General features: G+C 47.4%; 1 long non-coding RNA gene across 1 annotated transcript in view; it reads right to left on the bottom strand.

Annotated features, from left to right (window-relative positions):
- LOC112544201 (uncharacterized) overlaps window positions 1-21,170 on the bottom strand; it is a 40,960-nt gene that overhangs the window by 1,728 nt on the left and 18,062 nt on the right. The window contains exon 4 of the long non-coding RNA XR_012901533.1: window positions 275-385. This is a non-coding gene — a long non-coding RNA (uncharacterized LOC112544201). The remainder of the gene's footprint in view (window positions 1-274; window positions 386-21,170) is intronic.

The raw sequence follows: 21,170 nt of genomic DNA, 5'->3' as shown, positions 1-21,170 counted from the left end.
AGTTTGGCTGAGCATGGCCAGAGTGGCCCGCAGGGCACCTTGGGAAAGGTTGGAGGCCCCTATTTCAAAATAACTATTTTGGAAGACACATTATTCCTCCCCTGGCCTGGCAAACTCTCTCATTTGGGACTGGTCAGGTCCTGAGGAGGCCCAATCTGTACTAAGGCCCAACCTGTATCTGTTCTTTATACCAGGGATGGAGAGAGCCTAAGCCAGTCCCCTTTTCTGCCAGAATGTAACTTCTCATTCCTCTCACAGAGAGACACTTCCTTACCCCGATACCACAGAAGCCTTTGCTCTCAGTCGATATTTTTTCTCCTTTCATCTTCCTTCTCTCTTAAGTCTTTCCTCTCTCTCTTCCTCCAGAATCTTGTCTCCCAGTTCTCTGAAATTCAAAGTAAACATTCATCCAGGAGCAGTTTCTGGATTTTGTACCTCGAAGTGTGCCAGGCAGAAAAGGTGGTGTGGAGTTATAGCACTTGAGTGGCAGTGTAGGTCTTTAGCATTTTGACTGCAAAAAGCAAATTTAGGAACAATGTCTCAAAATTCTGGAGTGGCACACAGAATACTGGAAAGATGAAATGTCCTATGCCCGTATCTGAGATACAGAATGGTGTTATGGATGGCACTAGACTGGGAGTCAGGAGACTTGCATTCTCTTTCTAGCACTGCCAACCATCTGCTATGTTGTTTACATAAGTAACTTCACTTCTGTTTTCGTGCCCTTCCTCTGTTTGTCTTGTTTATTTAGCTTGTATACTGCTTGAGATAGGTACTGTCTCTTAACAAAGGTGTATATAGTGCTCCACACAATTGGATTTCAATTTCAGCTGAGGCCTCTAGGTGCTGCTATTATATTAATTATAACACAACTGTCTTCTTCCTATGTCCTATGGGCCTATGCCCCATTAGGCAAGCAGGCTTTAAAAAGCCAGAGCAGTGCGACCAGGGGAGCGAAGCGGACAGGGGACTGCAGACAGGGGAGTTGAAGAGGGAGAGCAAAGTGACCCCACCGCCGAAGAGGCTACCCGGTGAGAGTACAAGCTGTGGTGTGAGTGTGTGCCTGTGCCTGACTGTTTGAATTTTACAGTTTGAAGTGTGAATTGAGAGTCTGATTCCAGGTGAGTGCTAGCAGTTTCAGTTTCAGCTTCTGTGGCAGTTGGGACTGAGAGCCTGCCATTGTTCCCTTGATTGCCTCTGATTAGCCTCAGGCTCAGCCTTCCCCTGTGTGACTCAGAAGGGGGCAGGCCTGACCTAGGCAAGCAGGCTTTAAAAAGCCAGAGCAGTGCGACCAGGGGAGCGAAGCGGACAGGGGACTGCAGACAGGGGAGTTGAAGAGGGAGTGACTGATGGTGATGAAGACCCGTAGCGCTTGTGCCAGTACTTCTCCTGTCTCCTCCACCTGTGCCTGTATCCAGACAGAGAACCTGAGCATGGATGCCTCTACCCAGGTCCTGGTGTGGTCTTGCTGTATTTGTGGCTTGCAATTCCCACTGAGTGATCTCCAGGCTGGGGGAGACAACCGTTGTGAAAGGTGCCTGCTGGTGGAATCTCTCAGGCAGCAGGTGGGAGAGCTACAGGAGGAGGTGGCCAGGCTGAGGAGCATTCGAAGCCATGAGGAATTCCTGGACAGTATTCCTGTGGAGTCCACGGAGGTCACTGTCCTAGGATGTGGGACTGTTGACCAGCCACTTATGGAGGAGGCAGTGGTGCAGGGTGAGCACTGGCAGCTGGTTACTTCCGGCAGCAGGCAGTGTTCCACCCCTGCTCCTAACCCTCCCACTGTGTTGTTACATAACCGTTACACTTTACTTTCAGCAGGAGACAAGGAGTCACTCCCCACGGTGGAGGAGACCAGGCCTTGCACCACCAAGGTTGAGCAGTCTCCTGCCACCACTGCGAGGAGGAAACGTAGAGTAGTGGTGGTTGGAGACTCTCTTCTGAGGGGAACGGAGGCACCCATCTGTCGCCCTGACAGCTCATCTCGAGAGGTATGCTGTCTGCCAGGGGCCCGTATTCGAGATGTTACGGAGGCATTGTCGAGGATTATCCGGCCCTCTGACTACTACCCCATGCTACTCATCCACGTGGGCACAAATGATACTGCCAGGTGTGACACTGAGCGGATCAAGTGTGACTACAGGGCTTTGGGAGTACGGGTGAAGGAGTTTGGAGCGCAGGTGGTATTCTCTTCTATCCTTCCTGTCAAAGGTAGGGGCCCGGGCAGAGAGAGGTGCATCCTGGAGGTGAATGCCTGGCTGCGACGATGGTGTCGCCAGGAGGGATTCGGCTTCCTTGATCACGGGGTGCTCTTCCAGGAAGGACTGCTTGGCGGAGATGGAGTTCACCTTTCCAGGAGCGGGAAGGCCTTGTTTGGACACAGACTGGCTAACCTTGTGAGGAGGGCTTTAAACTAGGTTTGTCGGGGGCAGGTGAGCAAAGCCCACAGGTAAGTGCTGAATGTGCGGGACTGGGAGATGGGTTGGAAATGGGGGGGACTACGGCCTATAATGGCAAGGAGAAAGGAGGGTCAGGGCACAACAGGGAGGCAAGATCAAATCAGTATCTTAGATGCCTATATACAAATGCGAGAAGTATGGGTAATAAGCAGGAAGAACTGGAATTGCTAACCAATAAATACAACTATGATATCATTGGTATTACAGAAACCTGGTGGGATGGGACGCATGATTGGAATGTTGGTATGGAAGGGTACGGCTTGCTCAGGAAGGACAGACAGGGAAAAAAGGGAGGAGGGGTTGCCTTGTATATTAAAAATGTACACACTTGGACTGAAGTGGAGATGAACGTAGGAGATAGCTGTGTAGAGAGTCTCTGGGTTAAGCTAAAAGGGGTAAAAAACGAGGGTGATATCATGCTAGGAGTCTACTACAGGCCACCTAGCCAGGTGGAAGAGATGGATGAGGCCTTTTTTAAACAATTAACAAAACTATCCAAAGCCCAAGATTTGGTGGTGATGGGGGACTTCAACTATCCAGACATATGTTGGGAAACTAACACAGCGAGGCACAGGCTATCCAATAAGTTTCTGGACTGCATTGGAGACAACTTTCTGTTTCAGAAGGTTGAAAAAGCTACCAGAGGAGAAGCTGTTCTGGATTTGGTTTTAACAAATAGGGAGGAACTAGTTGAGAACTTGAAAGTGGAAGACAGTATAGGGGACAGTGATCACGAAATAATAGAGTTCATGATCTTAAGGAAAGGTAGAAGGGAGACCAGCACAAATGAGGTTATGGATTTCAGGAAGGCAGATTTTGATAAGCTCAGAGAACTTGTAGGTAAGGTCCCATGGGAAGCAAGACTGAAGGGAAAAACAACTGAGGAGAGTTGGAAGTATTTCAAAGGGACGTTGTTAAGGGCCCAAAAGCAAACAATTCCGCTGTGTAGGAAAGATAGAAAATATGGCAAAAGACCAGCTTGGCTTAACAAGGAGATCTTGCATGATCTCAAAATAAAAAAGGAGTCATATAAAAAATGGAAACTAGGACAACTAACAAAGGATGAATATAGGCAAGCAACACGGGAATGCAGGGGCAAGATTAGAAAGGCAAAGGCACAAAATGAGATCAAACTAGCTACAGGCATAAAGGGAAACAAGAAGACCTTTTATAAATACATTAAAAGCAAGAGGAAGACCAAGGACAGGGTAGGCCCACTGCTTAGCGAGGAGGGAGAAGCAGTAACAGGGAACTTGGAAATGGCGGAGATGCTCAATGACTTCTTTGTTTCGGTCTTCACCGAGAAGTCTGGAGGTGTGCCTAACGTAGTGAATACATGCAGAGAGAGGGTAAGTTTAGAAGATAGGATACACAAAGAACAAGTTAAAAATCACTTAGGAAAGTTAGATGTCAGCAAGTCACCAGGTCCTGATGAAATGCATCCCAGGATACTCAAGGAGCTGATAGAGGAGGTATCTGAGCCTTTAGCTATGATCTTTGAAAAATCATGGCAGACAGGGGAGATTCCAGAAGACTGGAAAAGGGCAAATATTGTGCCCATCTATAAAAAGGGGAATAAGAACAACCCAGGAAATTATAGACTGGTCAGTTTAACGTCTGTCCCAGGGAAGATAATGGAGCAGGTAATTAAGGAAATCGTATGCAAACACTTGGAAAGTAATAAAGTGATAGGGAATAGCCAGCATGGGTTTGTGAAGAACAAGTCATGCCAAACTAATCTGATAGCTTTCTTTGATAAGATAACGAGCCTTGTGGATAAGGGAGAAGCGGTGGATGTCATATACCTAGACTTTAGTAAGGCATTTGATACGGTCTCGCATGATATTCTTATTGATAAACTAGGCAAATATAACTTAGATAGGGCCACGATAAGGTGGGTGCATAATTGGCTGGATAACCGTAGTCAGAGAGTTGTTGTTAACGGTTCTAAATCCTGCTGGAAAGGGATAACAAGTGGAGTTCCTCAAGGGTCTGTTTTGGGACCCGTACTGTTCAATATCTTCATCAATGATGTAGATATTGGGATAGAGAGTACTCTTATTAAGTTTGCAGATGATACCAAACTGGGTGGGGTTGCGACTTCTTTGGAGGATAGGGACATAATTCAAAATGACCGTAGCAAGTTAGAGAAATGGTCAGAGGTAAACAGGATGAGGTTTAATAAAGAGAAATGCAAAGTGCTCCACTTAGGAAGGAACAATCAGTTCCATACATACAAGATGGGAAGCGACTGTCTAGGAAGGAGCATGGCGGAAAGGGATCTAGGGGTCATAGTGGACCACAAGTTGAATATGAGTCAACAGTGTGATGCTGTTGCAAAAAAAGCAAATATGATTCTAGGTTGTATCAACAGGTGTGTTGTAAGCAAAACTCGTGAAGTCATTCTGCCGCTCTATTCTGCACTAGTTAGGCCTCAGCTGGAGTACTGTGTCCAGTTCTGGGCGCCACATTTCAAGAAAGATGTGGAGAAATTGGAAAGGGTACAGAGAAGAGCGACAAGAATGATTAAAGGTCTAGAGAACATGACCTATGAAGCCAGGCTTCATGAACTGGGCTTGTTTAGTTTGGAAAAAAGAAGATTAAGGGGGGACATGATAGCGGTTTTCAAATATCTAAAAGGGTGTCACAAGGAGGAAGGCGAAAATTTGTTCCTCTTGGTTTCTGAGGACAGGACAAGGAGTAATGGGCTTAAAGTGCAGCAGGGGAGGTTTAGATTGGACATTAGGAAAAAATTCCTAACTGTCAGGGTGGTCAAATATTGGAATAAATTGCCAAGGGAGGTGGTGGAATCTCCCTCTCTGGAGATATTTAAGAACAGGTTAGATAGACATCTGTCAGGGATGGTGTAGACGGAGCTTGATCCTGCCTTGAGGGCGGGGGGCTGGACTCGATGACCTCTCGAGGTCCCTTCCAGTCCTATTATTCTATGATTCTATGATTCTATGATTAGCCAACGTGCTCAAAGAAGTCTGCACTCAAGCTGACCTTGCACAGGTTCAGCAAAGAATCTTGCTGTACCTTCTACCTTTCCCAGGTACCCATGCAGTGCATTCTAGCCATGGTTTAGTTCTGATTGTTTATGAATAATCCATGTTTAATGATTCAGTTATATATGGTATTTAAAAAATAGACAGTGCCTTGTCAACTAAATAACTTACATTGGCACCAAAATATCAGTTATTGTAACCTGGTCACTGATCTTCAGCAGTGCAAAGGTAATTGTACATTTTTTTTTTTGCTATGACCTCAATGAGAAATATAAGACAATTTGGAATGCCTGAAGCACTTACTTCTGATTTTTGGTACGCAGTGTCACATCCACCTCCCCTCCCAAATTCCATTGGCCATGTGGGAGGAAATTACATTTGAGATCTGCTAATGGTTGCTCACAAATAGCATTTCTAGAAAGCAGTGGTGTTTATATAGGAAAACAAGCAGCTCCCCAGATCAATTAAAGTAATAATTTGCACTTCTGTAGCTCCTTTTATCTGAGGATCTCAAACAATTTGCAAACATCAGTTAATTAAACCTCAAAACCCCCTGGAAGGCAGGGTGAGGATTGCTAAGCCCAAAATATTTAAATGCAACTTTCCTTAAAAGCTCTCAGTCATTAGTGTTGGCTTTTTATAACATTTTTAGTAACATAACAGAAGTAAATAGAGAGAAGGATTTAATAGGCTTTAAATATATTTAAATGTTATTTTTGGATTTTTGTACTGAACAAGGCAATTTAAGGATGGTAAAATTTTCAAAAAATACTCATCTGAGATAGGGACAGCTATACAGACTCAGGCTTGTGCAACTGTACTAAAAACATCTGTGCGGTTGTTGTGGTTCTGTCTGGAGCTTGGGTGTGATTTTGAGAGCCTGTAAACTCAACACAGCTGTTTCAGCACTGTATCATGGATTCTATGAGACCACATCTGTATACATGGGTTCTGAGACTTATGGCTGCAGGATCCTGCTTGCTATATAGATATATATTAAATCACTTAGACCTAGATTTAGGCATTGTCTGGCTGAATGGAGCAATGCCTAGTCCCCAGATAACCCGCTTAGTAGGATTTTTAACCCCCATGTAGATGATTCCAGGTTGTGTATATTCCTTATAGAGTGCACGGGGTAAGTTATGTGCCAAAGAAAAGGCCACCCCCGGCCATGTACCTTACCACCCCGTCCCCTTCCTCTCCCGCCGTAGTGCTCGGCTAGCTTCTGCCCCACTCAGCCGGGCTGCTGCGGGGGAGCAAGCGGCAGAAGTGGCTGTTTGGGCCCAGTGCTCCACATGCAGCACAGGGGTGCTCCTCCGCAGCAGCCCAGCTGAGCAGCGCAGAAGCTAGCCAAGCACTATGGCGGGAGAGGAAGGGGGCGGGGTGGTGAGGTACATGGCCAGGGGTGGCCTTTTCTTTGGCACATAACTTACCCCGTGCACTCTATAAGGAATATACACAACCTGGGAGACGAAGAATGCGACTCAGGCAACAGCACCACCCAGAGGGAACAGCCAGGGAGGCAACAGCACCACCCAGAGGGAACAACCAGCATTTCAGCGTTACAGAGTCACAGACATAGGGCTACTATATATATGATGACATACATTAACAGTTGCTAGCAGACAAACTCAGCGTTAAGTCACTGAACATCCTGTAAGCCTTGGCAATGTACCAACACATGAAAGCACACATAACACCCCCCCAAGGTCAGTCGGTGATCACCCTTTGCAGTGCCCTTTTTATATACAGGTACAAACAAGTTACATCACTTCTTATGTATCATGTTGCCACCCTCTGTTACCTAGTTACCACCCCTCACTTCACAGATGGGGGGGGGGGGTCTACTTACTATTTTTCATGATGTCAACTTTGACCTGATCCTGAACCTAGATCGGTATGTACATTACTGTTTGGGGAGTTGGTTGGTACCAATATGTTTCTTATTGAGGTGTTCTGCTACTCCCCTCAGGGATATTAATTTGCGGTTAATTAACTAGTTGAGTTGTGGATGTAATTTCCATCAACTACTTGAGTAGTTGATAAGCATTTCCGCATTCCTCCTTTGAAATGTACAAGAGCCCTGTTGGGGCTCTTGTACATTTCAAAGGAGGAATGAGGAACTCTGTGTACAACCCAGGACCCGTGGGAAGTCCCGCTGAATCTGGACTGCCTGCAGGTGCCTGTTTTGAAATATATAAGAGTCCACAGTGGGGGTTCTTGTGCATTTAAAAGCCATGGAGCCCAGGGTCAGTGGGGGACTCAGATTCCCCCACTGAACTCGGGCTCCATGCTGCGCTGCTGACCCTGGGTTCTAGGAAAATGCCACTTGGAACCTGGGGTTAGCTGGGGAGTCCCTACCTGACCCCGGGCTCCATGGTGCTTCAGCATTTTAAAGGGGCAGCGCTGCATAGGTCAGACACGGATCAACTGTGTGGCAGCTGCCCCTTTGAATTGCTGCTTTGGGGTTTCAAAGTGGCAGCGCCACACAGGTGATCCCCAGCTTAGCTGTGCAGCACTGCCAGTTTGAAGTACCTCTTCCCTCCCCCCCTTTCCTGCTTCTATTTCATAGAGGCAGCAAGGGTGGGGAATCGACTAACTAGTCGACAGACTATCCAATAAGCAAAGGCTTATTGGATAGTTGACTAGTCGACTAGTCCTTAACAACCCTACTCCCCTCTGGCTCACAGCCTGTCCTGATCCGAGTACATCCCTATGTTCTTCCATGCTAGACATAACTTGATACAATTATCAATAGGGCCTCCTTCTTGGCTGCCATGTTACTGAACCAAAGTCTTGCTCACTAGGTTCCAGGACTGTTGTTGTTTTTATGTTACAGACCTTTATTCAGGCCTGTTGATTCCATGTTACCAACCCTCAACGTACTACACTGCTTAGTGTGGGAGAGTTGTCTATATCATAATATATCACTTAGGGTATGTCTACACTACAAAGTTAGTTCGAACTAACGGACGTTAGTTCGAACTAACTTTCATAGGCGCTACAGTAGCACTCCATTAGTTTGAATTTAATTCGAACTAACGGAGCGCTTAGTTCGAACCAGGTAATCCTCATTCCACGAGGATTAAGCCTAGTTCGAACTTACTAGTTCGAATTAAGGGCTGTGTAGACCCTTAATTCTAACTAGTGGGAGGCTAGCCCTTCCCAGCTTGCTCTGGTGGCCATTCTGGCCAACACCAGGCAAACTCTACTGCCCCCCTCCCGGCCCCGGAGCCCTTAAAGGGCCACGGGCTGGCTACACAGTTTGTGCCAGTTGCAAGGCTGCCAGCACCTGTGCCAGCACACCCAGCAGCTGACACCCATGAGCCAGCCACCCGATGACACCCAGCCCTCCCCCTCTTCCCGGGAACAGCCTGGCGGCTCCCAGGAGCCTGCCCGGGGCCGCAAGAGGCGGGCGCCCGCGTAGTCTAGTGCAGAGATCGTGGACCTCATTGAGGTTTGGGGGGAAGCCTCCAATGTCCATGATCTCCGCACTAGCCACAGGAATGCGGCAGTCTATGGCCACATGGCTGCCAGCCTGGCCGCCAGGGGCCACCAGCGCAGCCGGGAGCAGGTGCGCTGCAAAATAAAGGACCTGCAGCAGTCCTACTCCCTGGCCTGCCTGCCAGGGGCCGACCTGGAGGCGTGCCCCCACTTCCAGGCTCTGGACCACCTCCTGGGGGCTCATGCAGTCCCTGCCCCCCAAGACATGATAGACCCCGGGGCAGAGGGACCGCTCCAAGAGACGGAGGAGGAGGAGGGCTCCAAGAGCCAGGAGCCTGTCGGCAGCCTGCCCAGGATCCGGGACCCCCGAGGCACCCCACAGAGTCGCTCGCCTGTGTCGTTCAAGGCCGGGGAGGCATCCAGCTGTGAGTACCATCATGCTCCCCTTATGTGTACGGGGGGCTGGGGCGCGAGGGAGCCCCGGGACCGTGCGCCTGGGCCTTGCCCACCACGGAGCAGCAGCTGGGGATCCTACAGAGGCCCTGGCCTTGCAGAGGGGAGCTGGGTTTCACACACCTGAGCCTCTGGGGTAATTGACCGCTGTTCTTGTTTCATCACAGCCGCAGCACCTGGGACTGTAGGGCGCACCACCCCGCTTGCAGCAGCCGCCCGCGCCCGGGCAAGCAGGAGAGCCAGGAACCAGGAAGAGTACCAGAGGCGGCACCTCTGGTTCCTGGAGCAACAGCTCTGTCTCCAGGACCACTGGGTCTGAGGCTGCGCCGGAGGAGCTTGGAGGCACTGGAGGAGCAGGGCCGTGCCCTGCGAGGCCACCTCCAGAGCCTGCTCGACCACTTCCCAATTCCTCCTGTTCCCCCTGCTCCCCCTCCTGCTCCCCCTGCTCCCCCTGCTCCTCCTCCTCCTCCCCCTGCTCCCCCTGCTCCCCCTCCTGCTTCCTCCACACCCCCCGTCCCTCCTGCCCCACCCTCCACAACCATTCCCCACCAACGCCCCCGGACCCGCAGTGTTGCGAGACAGGAGAGACAGCCGGACCCCCACCCCTGAGCTTTCCTTTCCCTTCCTCCCTTCCCTCCCCTTCCAGCTCCCTCATCCCAGGTTTCCCCGTCCCCTCTCCCACCCTTCTTCCTCCCTCTCTCCCCCCACCCCAGTTATGTAAAATAAAAAGACGTTTTTGTTTGAAAAACAGGTGTCTTTATTTGACAGTAGGTAGGGAGGGGAAAGCGGAAGGGGGTAGGGTGGAAGAAGGCCCCAGTGGGGCATGCAGGGAGAGGTCAGTCCTCCTCCTCCACCTGGAAGCTCTCCCGCAGGGCTTCCCGGATCCAGATGACCCCCCGCTGGGCTTCCCGGACAGCGGCGGTGTGGGGCTGACCATAGTGGCCAGCCACGCGGTCAGCCTCAGCCATCCAGGCTGGCAGGAAAGACTCCCCCTTTCGCTCACATAAATTGTGGAGCACACAACATGCTGCCACCACGGAAGGGATGTTGTGCTCGGCCAGGTCCAGACAGGTGAGGAGGCATCGAAAGCGGGCTTTCAGTCGCCCGAAGGCCCCCTCTACCACGATGCGGGCCCTGGTCAGCCTGGCATTGAAGGCCTGGCGGGAGGGATTGAGGTGCCCCGTGTAGGGCTTCATCAGCCACGGCTGCAGTGGGTTGACGGCATCCCCCACCAGGCACACGGGCATGTCCACGTCCCCGACCCTGATGTGGCGGTCGGGGAAGAAGGTCCCGTCCTGCAGCCGCTGGCACACGGAGGAGTTGCGGTACACCCGGGCGTCGTGTGCTTTGCCGGACCAGCCCACATTAATGTTCGTGAACTGTCCCCGGTGGTCACACATGGCCTGCAGGAGGATGGAGAAGTACCCCTTGTGGTTGACGTACTGGGACGCCTGGTGTTCCGGGGCATGGATGGGGATGTGCGTCCCATCGATGGCCCCCCCGCAGTTGGGGAAGCCGAGGGCGCCGAATCCCCGGATGACGGCGTCCGGGTCGGCGAGGCAGACCACCCTTGATGGCCTTGACCATCTGCGGAGAGAGACACAGCAAAGCGCCAATCAGTGGGGCGCCCGGGTGGCTGGGAGCATTCGTGCCCTGGCAGTGTCCCATGCCCCACTCCCGGAAGCAACCCCCCTGGCGGCGTGTAGTACAGCCGGGACAGACCGACCCCTCCGGTGCGGGGTGCTTTCACCTCCTCCCTCCCCCCCTTTGTCCCTGGGGCGGCCCATCCCCTCCTTGCAGTCCCCCTCCTCCCCTGGCGCAGTGGCCGACGAGTGCCATACCTGCATGAGCACCGCTCCGACAGTGGATCTCCCCATGCCGAACTGGTTCCCGATGGATCGGTTGCTGTCAGGCTTGGAGAGCTTTCAGAGGGAGATGGCCACCCGCTTCTGGAGGGGGATGGTGGGCCTCATGCGAGTGTCCCTTCTGTGCAGAGCAGGGGCGAGCCTCTCGCAGAGCTCCAGGAAGGTGTCCCTCCTCATCCTGAAGTTCTGGGTCCATTGTCGGTCTTCCCAGCGCTCCAGGACGATGCGGTCCCACCAGTCGCTGCTGGTGTCCAGGGTGGCCAGGAGGAGAGGCAGGGGGCTGACGTGCACCAGGTGGTGCCAGGCAGCCTCGAGCCATTGCTGGCAGGCTTGCAGCAGCAAGTCCAGAAAGTGCACCAGAAGGTGCAGGGCGAGCTCTGGCTCCATATTGCCACCTGCGGCGGCGTCCCCGAAGGGAATCACCGACACACACGGGCGCAGAGATCAACACTTTGCTGTCCCTCGGCGAAGTTGGCAAGCAAGCAGGAAAAGCTGAGAACCGGCTGTCCGGGGGGGTCCCTTTAACACGAGCCTCAGATAGCCTCAGACAGCAGCCACACAAAGCAACTACTGACCTGATGCCCTGCCAGAACCGGTTTCAGCTGCCCTTAAATGCCCCCCTGCGTCCAATCAGTGTGGACGCGCTAGTTCGAATTAGCAAAATGCTAATTCGAACTAGTTTTTAGTTCTAGATGCGTTAGTTCAAATTAGCTTAGTTCGAATTAGCGCTGTAGTGTAGACGTACCCTTAGTGATTTTCACGTGAACAAAGGGATGGGGGAGTCCCCATTATCACTGTTTATTTCTAAAAACTCCGAAAGGCAGGCCTGCTTTATGTCCCTTGGTTATGTAGGAAACCATATACATTTCTAATTAGAGAGAGGCTGGGGCAAAAACATTTACATTTCCAACCATATGCAGCATACACAAAGAGTTAATGAGAGCCATCTGTTTTTCAAGAGAAAGTTTGGGTTTCTTGTAAATCAGTTAGTAGGAATCTCTCTTCTTTTGTCAGCTTTCATGACACAACTTTAGATGTAATTTGCGAAACAAGAAGCTAGTCATATTTTATGTTGGTTTCAGAGTTTAAAGGCAATTGAATCCTAATACAGTTTCAATGATGTTTACAAAAGGAAAACATGCCAATGAAACAAAAAGTAGGCAGCTTATGGGATTTGTCCTGCAAATTGTTTAGAGAAGATGGTTAATTCTGCATGACTTTCAACATTATTGTTTTATGAACCATCTTAAAGGAAGAAAATTGCTCTGTTCTCTGCTTCTAAATAAGGCGAGCTGTTTCTGTATCCTTTAAATAGCTTCATGTGATAACATAATAGGAATAGATGAAAGCAAATGAATCTCTCACACACAATTATCTAATATTTACTACATGATTTTTGATAAAATACAGAAGAGACCCATACCTTAGCTACTCAAATCAGGAAGAACAGAATCAGACCCTACATGGCTTTGTATTCTGTAGGAAAGAGAGCATCCATTTTTCAGTATTGGTGTAGCTGCAGGATGGCTGCTAATGATATAAGTAAGCATCGGTACAGAGATTATAAATTCCTGAGCTATGTGTTCTCCAATGCTTCTAATTAAAAATTCTGGGTAGAAAATGTAAAAATTGATATCAGACTATATGACAGATGGTGGGGGAATAATACAGTATTAGTCTCTTTAAACAGCTAGAATTACTTTTTTCTTAACATTAAAGTCACCTGATTTTTATAGTCTAGGGAATAATGTCACAATCTATCTCTAAGTGAGAAGTAGCAGCTTCTAGTTTCTGAGAATTACAGTTGCTAATTTGCATTTATCCAGGGAAAAGTCTACAGTAATTTCTAATGAAGATCCACTCCAGACCAGAGAGCTGCAGATGTCTACTCCTTGCTACAACTGTAGCTGTCCTTCTAGATATTGTAAGTGAACCCCATATTTTCATATTTTAAGCCTTCATCGCCCATGTGGGGTTCAAACCAAGCTTTTATTGTATTAGATAGGATAGTGTTAAAGTAACTTGCAGCGATACATGTCAATCTTTGTATATGCTGTCATCTAAATATATTTCAGGAGTCAGAAGATAACACAGATATTACACATCTGTAACAAAATAATACAGGTTAGCCTTTGTAATCTCACTAAGATAGAGTCTTCCAGACATACAGTTCTGCTACTAATTTCTTTTTTATCCAGAATTAATTATAGATCTAGTTAATTAAGAAATCCAGTTTTGATATACTGCTAGACAAAAGTGCAGATAAAAGACAAACCAATGTAGCAACTAAGTTCCTGATAGAGCAAAATGAATTGTTAATTAAAGCTTAATAACTTAACAAGATTTACAAAAAAGGAGACAAATTTGATTTTGAAGGCAACCTTGGCTAGGCTGCCAAACTCTCTTAGGGTATGTCTACACTACAAAGTTAGTTCGAACTAACGGACGTTAGTTCGAACTAACTTTAATAGGTGCTACACTAGCGCTCCGCTAGTTCGAATTTGAATCGAACTAGCGGAGCGCTTAGTTCGAACTAGGTAAACCTCATTTTACGAGGACTAACGCCTAGTTCGAACTAGCTAGTTCGAACTAAGGGCTGTGTAGCCCTTTAGTTCGAACTAGTGGGAGGCTAGCCCTCCCCAGGTTTCCCTGGTGGCCACTCTGGCCAACACCAGGGAAACTCTATGCCCCCCTCCCGGCCCCGGACCCCTTAAAGGGGCACGGGCTGGCTACGGTGCCCGTGCCAGGTGCAAGCCTGCCAGCACCCAGCTAGCAGACCCTGCACCTGGTACGGCACAGAGCCACCCACCCGATGCCCCCCAGCCCACCCCCTCTTGCCGGGACCAGGCTGGCGGCTCCCGGGAGCTTGCCCTGGACCGCAAGAGGCGGGCACCTTCCTGGGCTAGTGCGGACATCGTGGACCTCGTCCACGATCTCCGCACTAGGCACAGGAAAGTGGCCGGCTAGGGCAGGAGAGCTGCCAGCCTGGCCACCCAGGAGCAGGTGTGCATGAAAATCAAGGGGGTCCACTGAGACCCCCGACACTGAGCCCTGAGCTTACAATGGCCGTACTGGGTCAGACCAAAGGTCCATCTAGCCCAGTAGCCTGTCTGCCAACAGCGGCCAACCCTAGGAACCCTGGAGGGGATGGACCGAAGACAATGACCAAGCCATTTGTCTCGCGCCATCCCTCTCCAGCCTTCCACAAACTTTGGGCAGGGACACCACTCCTACCCTCTGGCTAATAGGACTCCATGGACCCAACCTCCATGACTTGATCTCACTTCCCTTTCAACTCTGTTCTAGTTGTAGCCTTCACAGCCTCCTGCAGCAAGGAGTTCCACAGGTTGACTATTTGCTTTGTCAAGAACAACTTTCTCTTACTAGTTTGAAGCCTGCTACCCATTCCTTTCCTTTGGTGTCCTCTAGTCCTTCTTTATGGGAACTCAGGAAGAACTTTTCTGAATGCACCCTCTCCACCCAACCCCTGCTTTTAGAGACCTCTATCCTGTCCCCCCTCCGTCTCCTCTTTTCTAAGCTGAACAGTCCCAGTCTCTGTAGCCTCTCTTCATCTGGGACCTGTTCCCAACCCCTGATCATGTTAGTTGCCCTCCCCTCTCCCAGCCTTTCTCTTCCCCTCTCCCACCTCCTTTTCCCAGTCTCCCCGAGTTTTTTTCAATAAAGACAGAGTCAATGTTGGAAGAAACGTTATCTTTATTTTGTACATCAATAAGAAGGGGGGCTAGGGAAGGGTAAGTGGAAGGAGATGAGGGAGGAATGGGGTACGAGCCCCGGATGGGGAGGACTGGGCTGGCTCTGCGGGCTTCTGGGGGTGGAAGCTCTCCTGCAGCCCCCCAATTACTCCCTCTCCGCAGATGGCAGCCTGCGGCAAGTGCAGCCGGGCTGATGGCCGAGTGGTGTGATGTGCCCAGTGTGGGCACTCAGGGCACTCCAAGCCAGAACTTCTTTGCAAGCGGGGCACCCCTTAGAACTGTGTGTCCGGGGTGGGGGTCGGGACCCTTTAAGCGCAGCCCTCGGCTAGCCTGAGACAGCATCTCCATGCTCTAAGTCCTCCTTTTATGCCCTGCCGGCACTGCTTCCGGCCATCCTTAAGCCCTGTTCAGAGTCCACTCAATGTGGACTTACTAGTTCGAACTAGCAAAACGCTAGTTCGAACTAGTTTTTAGTTCTAGACGCGTTAGTTCGAACTAGCTTAGTTCGAATTAACTAATTCGAACTAAGTTAGTTCGAACTAGCGCTGTAGTGTAGACGTACCCTTATTTTGATTGCGCCAGGGAAAATAGAGACTAGTGGACGACACATAATTTTCGTAGTGGCAGTAAATACACCAATTGCTTCTAACTGATCCAACAGCAAAGGATTGGTGGTTTAACTATGAAAAGGGAATTCTGTACTTCTGGATTTAATTTCACATTAAAACAATGCCTCCTTAAAGCATGATGTGGAACATATTAGTTGCCACTTTTCAAAGCTGAGAGCAGAAATATTGTAGTTTGGTCTGAGTATCCTGTCTTTCACAGCAGTCCCTTGAGAACAAACATGATAATGAAAGAGTACTTCTCTGCAGTATTACCCATCTGTTAACCTGGCATTTATGTCATCATGCCAAAAATAACTAAGAAACCGTAGAATTGAGTAGAAGTGTCATCTGTCCTTCATTATCTTCCCCAGCACTCTGTGAAGCACTGAGGAGAAAAAGGGTGTAGGAATTAGGATGTGACCACAGATAGACAATGCATGGGAAACTTGTGAAATACCTGGGTGCTGGGCTAGATCCACAAAGGTATTTACATTTTAGGTACCCCATCTCCAGATGGAATGCATGCCTGTTTTCCTTCCCCCTCCCAGCCAAGGTCACATGTGCATTTTACTTGCTTTCTGAATAGAGTTCGAGTGCCTTCTAGATTTTCTATTGGGGGAAAAGGTATTGATTACATCACCCCATCGAAACTCCCCCCCCCCCCCCCAACCCTTTGCGCAGGCACATTTCAATAACCATAGTTTCTGGTTTAGATTTCTACCAAGTAATGAACCGAGTCTGGCTGTAGCTCAGGTTCAACAGCCACTGCATAGCTCCATGAGCCATCAGTTTCTGCGTCTAGGAGCAAGTTCCTTGGATAGAATTTATGCACATGCATGGTATAATCTGTGGGACCTTCCAGAATTAGGTTTACACCTCTTCTTAACTCCTTTTTGAATAATGATTTCAGTATTGCTTCCCCCACAAGAGCAGTGGGTGCCATTCATTAGTTAAGATAAATGCTGAGCAAATAGGAACATTTAGGGGATTAAAGAAGACCTAGGTTTGACTATAGGTGTACCCCCCAACAGTTATAATCTATCAAGCTTTAATAAAGCAGGTGTTTTTGGTGTGGGGCTGTGTCTTAGGAGCCCTGTGCTGAAATGATCCTTAGTTTGGAATAGAAAATCCCCCACACCTCTGTGCGGCATACCACATTTCCAGACAATCTTTGCAAATTTATGGATTTTAGCAAACTATGGATGTTAAGACACTAAGAAGGGTTATCCTTTAAACAGAGTGGTCTTCACAACTTTCACTTTAATAGAGCAGATGCTCCTCTCTAATGAGTTACTCTTGCAATCATCCATCCTGAAGGCCATTAAAGCATGAATCAGCAACTGAAGGAAGGTATGAAGTCATCCAGCCAGACACAGTGTAAGAAGGGGTTTTGTTCTATTTGAAGGTCTCACAGCAGTGAGAAATTTCAGAAGGCCCCCTGAAGCTGCAAATTGATTTGATGATGATGATGAGAATGTTTTGCTTTGTAGACACATTTTTGATGGGAAATACCATTGGTAATCAGAAGAACAGAGTAAACAATTTAATCCCATTCTAGGTGGCATTTTTCTCCATTCTTCCTCTCTGATGCCCTGCCAAGGGGAACCACAATTTGGCTAGGTATTACTGGTGGCTCACATTGACTCTTTTCCAGTTTCCTTTTCCCCTTCTTTCTTTTTCCTCTCATTTTATTCTTCTTTTCTTTTGTCTGTGTCTTGTTGAATGAAATGATTCACAGAAATTTAATAGCTAATTTTCCTATTGTACTTAGAATGTGTACAACACTACATAAATGCAAAATTATATTATTATTAGGGGGAGAGGTGTTATGTGGCAGTTACTAGCACTTGACCCCTTTTGGAAGGAATGATATACTGAAAACAAGTTATTGATATATAGAAGTAACCAGATCAGCAGATACGTTATTGGAGGCAGGTATTGTCATAGACCTTTTCAGTTCATATAGATCTACACGAGGATGCAAGAAGAGCTGACTATGTTACAAATGAAGAGACCAGTTGGATGGATGAAAGTCAGTAATGACTGTTGCCACCCACTACTAAATATTGTCTGAATCTCTGCAAAGATCCTTGGGTAAAAGACTATGGACTCCTCAAATCACACGGATTCTTTGCAAATAGGTATTCTCAGTGGTTACCTTTATATTTATTTCACCTATAAGAATAACGTGAGAGCTCATCAAATGAATATATTATGGGAGTGAATAGGGTTCTAGTTTTCTTAGAGGCAGAATATGAGTTCAGATGGTATCACAGCAGGAAATTATTACTGGTATACCAAGGTTTTGATGGTAATCAAATATTTATTTTAACAGTTTGCTATAGTTTACAGTGGATTGCCTTCTACAAGTCTTTGTGGATTTTTAAAAATATAAATTATGAAAAAATCATTAAGCAGTGATATGTTTCTTCTCCATTTCCTCTTAAAGCATTGATAATTATAAACAGGTATACAAACAGCAGCTTTCTCCCCTACAATCAATGTATTCTGCTGGACGGAGGCCTTCTGGGTTACCTTCACCCTATGTTTGTGAAATCACTCTGAGTTGTAAAGTAAAAAATGTATTAATCATTTCATACACCTCACACTATATAAATGCAAAATCAGATGATACACCCAACTATGAGAAACATTTAACTCTATGGCTGTGTCCAGACTCAGGGGTTTTTTCGAAAAAAACTTCACCTGCATCTAGATTGCAGCCGCATTCTTTCGAAATTAAATCGAAAGAATGCGGCTTTTCTTTCGACGGCGGTAAACCTAATTCCATGAGGAAGAACGCCTTTTTTTGAAAGTGCTCTTTCGAAAAAAGGCTTTCTTGAAAGCAAACAGGGCTTTTTAGAAAGAGAGCATCCAGACTCACTCGCTGCTTTCTTTCAAAAAAGCGGCTTGCTTTTTCGAAAGTTCCGTGTGTAGTCTAGACGTTCTCTTTCGAAAGAGGCTTTTTCGAAAGTATCTTTCGTAAAAGCCTCTTTCGAAAGAGGCTTGCAGTCTAGACATAGCCTATGAAGTCACCTCATCCTCCCTCTCCATTATTCTTTTTATATAATGGAAAGTTTATAACAGGTAATTTTGTGCATTGTATTTATCGCCATTGAATACAGTATCCATTTTCCTTCAAAGCAATTTTATAAATCCAGAATGAGAAGAGAAGTCCCTATGGCTAAAGGTAAAAGAAGAAATATAAGAGTTTGATACTCAAATTATTTGGGTAGCAAGACTTACATGGTGTTGGGTATATGTAGGTGTACATTGATCACTTCATAAGTTCCCCTGAAATGGAATAGCATTGTTTGTGGAAATTATTGTAAAGGTGCTGGATTAGTGGACAAGAGAAGAACAGAACTCACAATGAAACATTGTTCCAGTCTTAAGTGAGCAAAGTCATGGTTAAACGATGCATTTTTATACTGATTATGAGTAAACTCAGGCTCGGCATGTGGCAGTTAGTCATAGTTCTGTGCTCACTTTTTGAAGGTATGGCTACATTTATCTCATGGAAAGTGCAGAAAATACACCTCCAGCTAGGTTGGATACAAATAGTAGTGTAGACGGTGAGGATCTGCTTATGTACGTAGAGTACAGAGAAGCTATAATCTTGGAATACCTACCCTATACATCTCTCTATATGCCCAAGCAATGCCTCCCATGCGTACACTGCTATTTTATATGTGTCTTTCCCTTCTGCCAGAGTCTTTCAATGCCTCATATAGCTGCACACCCCAGTATGAATACAGCTTGCCTTTCGTTGCATTTCTTACAGGCCAATTGCCACAAATGTAGACAAGGCATAAGTCTGTCTGTAGAAAGATGCAGCCATGACTGTGGTACCGGCAAGATAAGTATTACCCATAGCTGCTGTACTCAGTGAAGAACTTCGAGCACCATGACTGTATGTGGGTATAATTGTGGAACCTGAAAACAAACAAGTGTATCTTGGTGGGAGAAAGGACACACTGTTTAAATACCCATTCATACACCACAAAATAGATATCCTCAGATGAAACTCAGTCACCAATGACAAAATTGAGAGAGGTAACACATTCACTTGAATGGAAAATAACCACCATCCCAGCCAACCACTGGAGGGTCAGGAGAGACAAAGGTGTGGCATGACGCTAGCAAATCCTATTTCAAACATTTAGGATGAGGAAGTGAGGACCCCAGCTCTTTCCTCCTGATGGGAAGACTTCTCTGTTGAAGGATGTGTCAGCTGTAGAAGCTTGTACCAGGTTGTAATGCCAGGTGTGACAAAGTGAACAAAGCCCCATGTTGCTGCTTTTCATATTTACAGCACAGGAACCTCTTAAAGTGAGGGTACTCATGCAGCCTGAGCTTTAGCTAAATGGACTTTCATATCTTGGGGATCAATGTTAACTCAAAACAGAGCAAAATGCTGCCTGAAATCCATTTGGACATTCTTAAGAATGACTTTGCTCTACCCCTCTTATGCTCCAAGATGGACACAAATAATCTACGTGATTTTCTGAAGGATTCAGTCCTCTGAGTGCCAAAGAGGAGATGACGATGATGACAATGATGATAAAGAAGAGGATGAGAAGGAGCGTGAAGAGGAGGATAACCCTGTGAAATCTGGTATTTCACTCATATCTGGTTCTTTTTTCCTCCTTTAGCTCCTAAGGAGGTTCAGGACCCTCTTTATGATTGGAAGATTGTCTGGATTCCCAATGGGGCTGAATATGCTCAGGATATTCCAAGTATAGGTGTGATAGGCCCACAAAAAGGCCTGAACAAAGGGTTAAATGGAAAGTGAGGTGGTCCCCAGGGAGCTTGGTACCATTGGTAACTTGCTTTTCATCCCGTTTTCCGGACACTAAGGGAGTGAGGGGAATATATTTGCATTCCGTGCATGTCTCTCACACCTGTCTGGTGAAGGGAACAGGATGAAAAAAGCAAGCTGTGTCCCAGAGCGCATGGCTGCTGTCTCCTCTCCCCCACCCTGCTCCTGAAATTCCACCCTTGGATTTGACTTGGGATTTCTTTTGAGTCTTGTGAGAGTGTTTCTAACACTTCCCACATCCCTGTTTGGAAACACTTTAGCTCCTATAAGCGCCAGAGCTGGTCACTGGGATAGGGGGCTCTTCTAAAGCATCAGGGAGTCTGAAAGGCTACAGTGTGGTGGGGGCCTCATAGTAAGGTTCAGTAGGACTCTCTGAAGCCTGTACTCATGGTCTTTATGGGTTTCACTCAGGAAGGATTGGCAAATGCTGCACTTTGAGAGAAAGTGAGATTCCCTAAGGAAGTAGAGGCCTTTGAGATGATTCTCACTGTGCAGAAAGACTCAGGAACAGGAAAAGCAGCGCTTAAATTCTGGGATCTTGCTCATACTAAACATCCTATGGGTATGTCTACATTATGGGATAAGATCAAATTAAGACACGCAACTTCAGCTACGTTAATTATGTACCTGAAGTCAAAGTACCTTAACTCGACTTTTGGCACTGTCTATACTGCAGGAAGTCTAAGGGAAAACACTTGCCCTTCTACTTCCCTAACTTCTCATTGAAACAGGACTACTGGATCGACCAGAGTGCCCCTTTGAGTTCAAATTAATGTGTCTTTACTAGACCTGCTAGTT

Source organism: Pelodiscus sinensis, chromosome 1, assembly GCF_049634645.1.
Source record: "Pelodiscus sinensis isolate JC-2024 chromosome 1, ASM4963464v1, whole genome shotgun sequence".
Lineage (NCBI taxonomy): Eukaryota > Metazoa > Chordata > Testudines > Trionychidae > Pelodiscus > Pelodiscus sinensis.
The sequence above is the reverse complement of the archived record's forward strand: the minus strand, read 5'-3'. Positions and strand labels throughout refer to the sequence as shown.